The sequence below is a fragment of the Ornithodoros turicata genome, chromosome 4 (genome assembly GCF_037126465.1).
Source record: "Ornithodoros turicata isolate Travis chromosome 4, ASM3712646v1, whole genome shotgun sequence".
Taxonomy (NCBI): Eukaryota; Metazoa; Arthropoda; class Arachnida; order Ixodida; family Argasidae; genus Ornithodoros; species Ornithodoros turicata.
In genome coordinates, this window is record NC_088204.1 from 54,422,876 (window position 1) to 54,428,257 (window position 5,382).

At 50.2% G+C, this 5,382-nt stretch overlaps 1 long non-coding RNA gene across 1 annotated transcript; it reads right to left on the reverse strand.

The window, feature by feature from the left end:
• Positions 1-2,425: 2,425 nt before the first annotated feature.
• On the reverse strand, positions 2,426-3,258 carry LOC135393193 (uncharacterized). The gene is made up of 2 exons (XR_010422523.1): positions 2,950-3,258; positions 2,426-2,604 (listed from the first exon to the last, which is right to left on the reverse strand). It is a non-coding gene; the product is annotated as an uncharacterized LOC135393193 (long non-coding RNA).
• Positions 3,259-5,382: the final 2,124 nt, after the last annotated feature.

A 5,382-nucleotide genomic window follows, 5' to 3' on the forward strand; every position in this document is an offset into this window, starting at 1 on the left:
TCCCTGGCGTGTCAGAGGAAATGGGTTTTAGCAGCACAGAGATTGAAATCGTTGCAATCTGTACTTACTGAGACTTCCCGCAAAACAGCTGCGGCACTCTTCCCATCCTGGATATCGTTGCCACCGATATACATGACGATCCAGTCTACTGCTAGGTGCAGTCGATGGATTTTTTCTCTCAGACGGGCCGCTGTAGCTCCGGGATAGCTAAAAGTGACGGTTTCCACGTCAGAGTCTACGAACAGCCTGTCGCGCGTCATAAACTTCAGCTGGCTACTGCCAACCAACGCGCCTTTCATCGTTTACGTTTCTCTGGGATCACAATGCGTTATGCGGTGAACTGCAAAGTCAGTTGAGCGCTAAACAAGTAAATCTCCGAAGAAGCTGCAAGGGAGAACAATGCGTGCGTCTGTGCCGTGCGCGAGACGCAGTTGGCGCCGTTGCGTAGTCCTCCTCTCCACAGCTGTCTGGTCGTCTGCTCGCTGAGGTCGACGCGACCACCAAGCCTTTGGCAGCCCGCTCGTGCAGACGCGGATGTTATGTGACGGGGCCCACACAACAAACCCACCGCATGCAAAAATATAAATAAAATCAAATGCGTTTGTGGTGTTTTGCACATTGGTTTAGGGCCTTATGGACCAGCGAGACCAAATATAGTGGGATGACCGTGAGGGTGGGGACGTTTGCCACAAGATTTCGCGGCACGCTACCCAAACCCGGATTTATTTGTCATGAGCATTCTGCAAGTATTCCTAAGAATCCTTCGCTGTAGTGGGACGATCATATGTTTAAACACTAAAAACAACAAATTATTTATCGAGCGGTCAAAAGCTTCCTTTTATGAACTGTATATGCACCGCGGAAAGGATGGAAATTCGCGTGCGATCTCTGACGGTGAAAATGAAATCATAGTTCGATTGCCGCGGAAATAAACACTTTCTTTTATTTTTGAATCGGATAGTCCGCAATTGATGCAAACTACACTATGATAAACAGTCGCGTCCGAAATATCGAATATTCAGACAAACAATTCAACACGTCAGCCTGAACAGACTGGAAGACAGGTTGCTTTATCTTGGAATTATGAAATTTTTATCGTGGTTGAGGAAGGCCCGGCTAGCATTAAACCGCATAAAAAAGTAACAATAATACAGTGAAGGAAGTAACAAATTGATACCTGCCGTCTGCACGCACACTGTATCACGAAATTGGCCAAATCCGGCGGCCATTTACTCAAAATCGCCGCCAAAATTTTGGCACGATTTTCGGGTATGTTATGGAGCTATCCTTCCCGAGAACACAGAAAGAAAATTGGAATGGACAAATGGGACTGGCCATCGGGCCCGCTGCGAGCCTGGGGAACACTTAGAGCAGAGGTGGGTTTGGATAGGGCCTCAGTATGGAAATATTGGTGTATGGGCAGGGCACGGGCCTGAAAATCCGGCCCATGCAGTGCTCTACCCCTTCTCAAAGGCGACTACAGTGCCAAAATGCGCATGACCTGTGCATACGTGCACTGTTTGGTTTGTTTGATAGCTGAAGAAACTCGGGACGGGGGACAAGACAGCCGTTTCTATAGAAAAGCGCTATCACGCATTTTGTTTTCCCAAATGTTCGCGTAAGCCAGACGGACACTTGGTAGTTTGACGAAATGGGCATTTGGACCTTATGACGTGCAACCCATTATTTGAGGGTGAAATCCATACCCGGCCCCTAAATCCTCTGACAAGACCCGCCACCCGCGCTCTACCAGAAAATGAAATCCACACCCAACCGGACCCGACCAGCAGGGGCTGCGGCGCCTTTGTTTACTTATTATTTGGTATGATCTTTTCTCTTCGTTGTTGTTGCTGTAGCCGTTGCTTGTTCGTGGCCGACCCGCCAGCAGTGCTTGTGCCAAAAACGCTGCCCGCAACAGTCTCGCTACCCGCGCGGGTGTCAATAATATCACCCGCAACCGACCCGCTACCCGCGGGAAACTCCAAACCGGGATCCGCACCGCAGGATAGAGCGTGTCGTGCAGAACCCTGCACTACGCCTGAAAACTCCGCACTTCGGCTTTCCTCTCGATCAGCGTCTCACTCTGCTTCATGGAGAGAGCGGTGTCGTGTGTACGCGGTTGCTCCATCCGCCGGAAGCTGCCGTTTACGCAATGGTCCAGGGAAAATGGCGGGCGCCCAAACCACGTGATCTCGAGGAGCCACTCACAGCGTCCCCGAGCTGCTGCGCGGGAAAAAAGCTGGGGCCCAGTGCGCATGCGCAGACCGACCTCCTTTCCCAACCTCCTTCCCCTTCTCTCCTCGGGTTTTTTGTCTCTCCTCTCGTCCCCCCTACCCCCCCCAGACTCGTCCGTTTGTCTTCGGCGCTTGTTGTCTTGCTGTAGAGCAACGACCATGCTGTCCCGAAGCAGACAATCAAAAAGCAATGGTGTATGACAAATCAACTTTATTTGTCCTCGGGAACTGCCTCGAAAAAGCTACAGTACATATCTTTTTACGTCTTGTAACAGGCTTCACTGGAGCTTTAGGTACTTCGACATCCAAGGGCCGTTCAAAAGCCAATGCTGAGCTATGTGCGTCGTTGTTGCCGATGGTTGCGGGAGAACTAAAACAAAACAAAAAAATACATTGATGATCAGTAACTCTGCACGAAAATCACTGCTATGATAGGCAATCTATCTTGATTTCGTATTTGAACACCAAGGCATTTGTCACGAATGTTTGTAGATCACAGTGAATGAACGGCTGAGACGCGCATGAGGGGCAACTAGCATAACCACACATATTTTGATTAACGGCATATCAGAAACGTACAAGTTACGGCAATGCACTGCACAATGAAACGCCGCTAACGTACCGAGTGACTCGTAAATGCTGTACGTAATACACTTAACGTGATAAACCTGCATTACTTCCTTCAGTCACAAAAAAGTAATCAAACTTGTCTTACCGTTCACCTGCAGTACGTCGGAAAGAGTGCAGACTTCCTCTCTGACGATTTCTGCGTCCTTTGGAGGTGCAGGCGGATTCCATGTCATGTTCGTCTTCCCGCTGTTGTGATGATGGGGTGGATGTGCCATTCCGTTCTCACATTAGCAGTTCGCCACAATCTAAATCTAAAGCATTCAAAGCCCTCAAACTACCCCGTAGCGTCTGCGTGCACAACGGTTGCAGTCCAAGAGAACACGCATGGCCGGACAGACGCGATGTCTTCTCTGTCGTTCTTCTTTCTCCTCCGTTCGACTGCTTCCGTTGAGCGGTTCGCTGGGTTCGCGCGTTCGGATGCTCACTCCTCACTCAAATGACTCTCGCCCAATCAGCGCGAAGGAAACTGACGCCAGTTTTTTAGACCAATGAGCATCCAAATATTTATACATATAATGCGCAGCCAATGAGAGGTCTTCCGAGCTGGCACGCCGGTGGCGACAATATTTTCGAGGCGGTGCGTTTCGCTTTAGAGCCGGCGGCTGGTTGCTCCTCTCTGGCTTTGTTGAAGGACGCTCCTTCTGCTGTCCAAACGCGCCCACCACGCCTGTGGGCCCCAGCGTGTGTGAGTGCATGTGTGTGGAATTTTGAGTAGCAAGCCGTAGCCATCTGGCTGACATCTCCTAACCCCCTATGTAGAAGAAGAACCGAGACCCAACACAAACATTCAGCTGTCGAGTATCATGAAGTCTGTTGACGTACATGCCGCACCATGTGTTGTCGAATCCGAACCTGGCACGGGCACGTGCGAAAAACGTAAAGCCCGGCCCGACAAGACCCGCGCAATGCTCTAAAAGAGAGTGCGAAACCCTATCGAAATTTGCTAGCAGTCCTGTGCGAGCGCACCGGCCTTGAGTTCTACTATGAAATAATGTGAGCCGATTGAGGGAGCGCTTTCACGACACCAATCGACAGCAACGAACGTCATGGTTCAACAGCGTAAATGTCACTAGCAAGAAAAGCAGGGATGTTTTGCAACGGGATGTTGCAGTGTCATATGACCGTCGACAACCCCGCGTCCTTTCTAGATACCGTTGCCTCTGACAAAAATCGCTATTCAGCTGAACTGGAGTCCCCCGATACTCTCAGGGACATGTGATCCTGTGACACCACGAAAACTGAAAACTACGATCACTATATCACGAATAGACACCTCCACGGACAGTCTCTGCGTATCGGGTGAAAAGCTTTAGCCCGCTGCTACCGATCAGAGCAATCTTCATCCACGAGAAAGCGAGGTGGGAACGGCGGTACGCGACAGTCACACGGCATGTTCGAGAAATGCCAGTAAAACGTACACAGCAAACGCGAGAGACCAGCTCCGGTGGCGCAGCGGTAACGCGTGCGCTTGGAGACTGGGAGGTCCGCGGTTCGAATCCGCGGGCCGGCTGTGCCGTCTGGGGTTTTTCCTGGGTTTCCCTCAGATGTGTAATAGGCGTATGCCGGCACAGTTCCCCTGAAGTCGGCCCATGGACGCAGCTATCCTCCCCACGAGCGGATTCCGCTCGGTCTTCCACTTCACCCCTTCCTCTCCTCCTCTCCACCACCTTTCCCTTCCCGAGAAACATGCCGCCTAATCAGGCAGGCAGACCTCTCGGGTTCCTCCCAACGACACTCCTCCTCCTCCTCCTCCTCGCAAACGCGAGACAACCAAATCCACCGCGCAAAAGCAAATCGGGGAAAGGAGGAAATCTAAAAATAAAGGAAACACAACCCAGCTCATAGGTCTCCGTCTGTCACGTGGGCTTGTCGTGTCCTCCAATCAGAGACGCGATGGACTTCTTACAAAGTCGGAGGAGTGAGAAGGGCGCGTGTGGCGCCATCTATCGCAGAAAAAAGTTCATTTTTGAGATGAGACCTGTGATATGTCCTCTTAAATCCGCCCTTGCCCTATACTGATTCCGTTAGGTCCAGAAGGCAGAAACTTTCTAGCGCTGCACTGCCACGTGTTAGCGATGGAAACTTCTGCAACAACCACACGCTTTTTTTTTTTTTTTTGCAATTCGATCATCACATACACACATAATCATACAATCCACAGAACAACCACTGTGGCGTCGCTATAGACTGTAGTTGTCTCGTGACGTAAACCCTGAATTATATATGTAAAAAAAGATAGAATCGTACACAGAATACGTCCAGCAATCCTCACGTAGGTAAGAGTGTTTCACACTAGACTCTACTTCACACACTTGCGCACAGACATTCCCTGGCTGCTCGAGCAATGCCGTCCAAACATGTATTGCGCAGATCCAGTTAGCCAACTAGCAAGCTTGTGCTTATCTGTGCTCGAGACGCTCAGCACTTAGAAATGATATATCACACTGCAATTCAGATGCTGCAGCTTCCTTGAATAAAAAGTAGACAGAAAAGTAGATACGCAGTTTTTCATCACGAT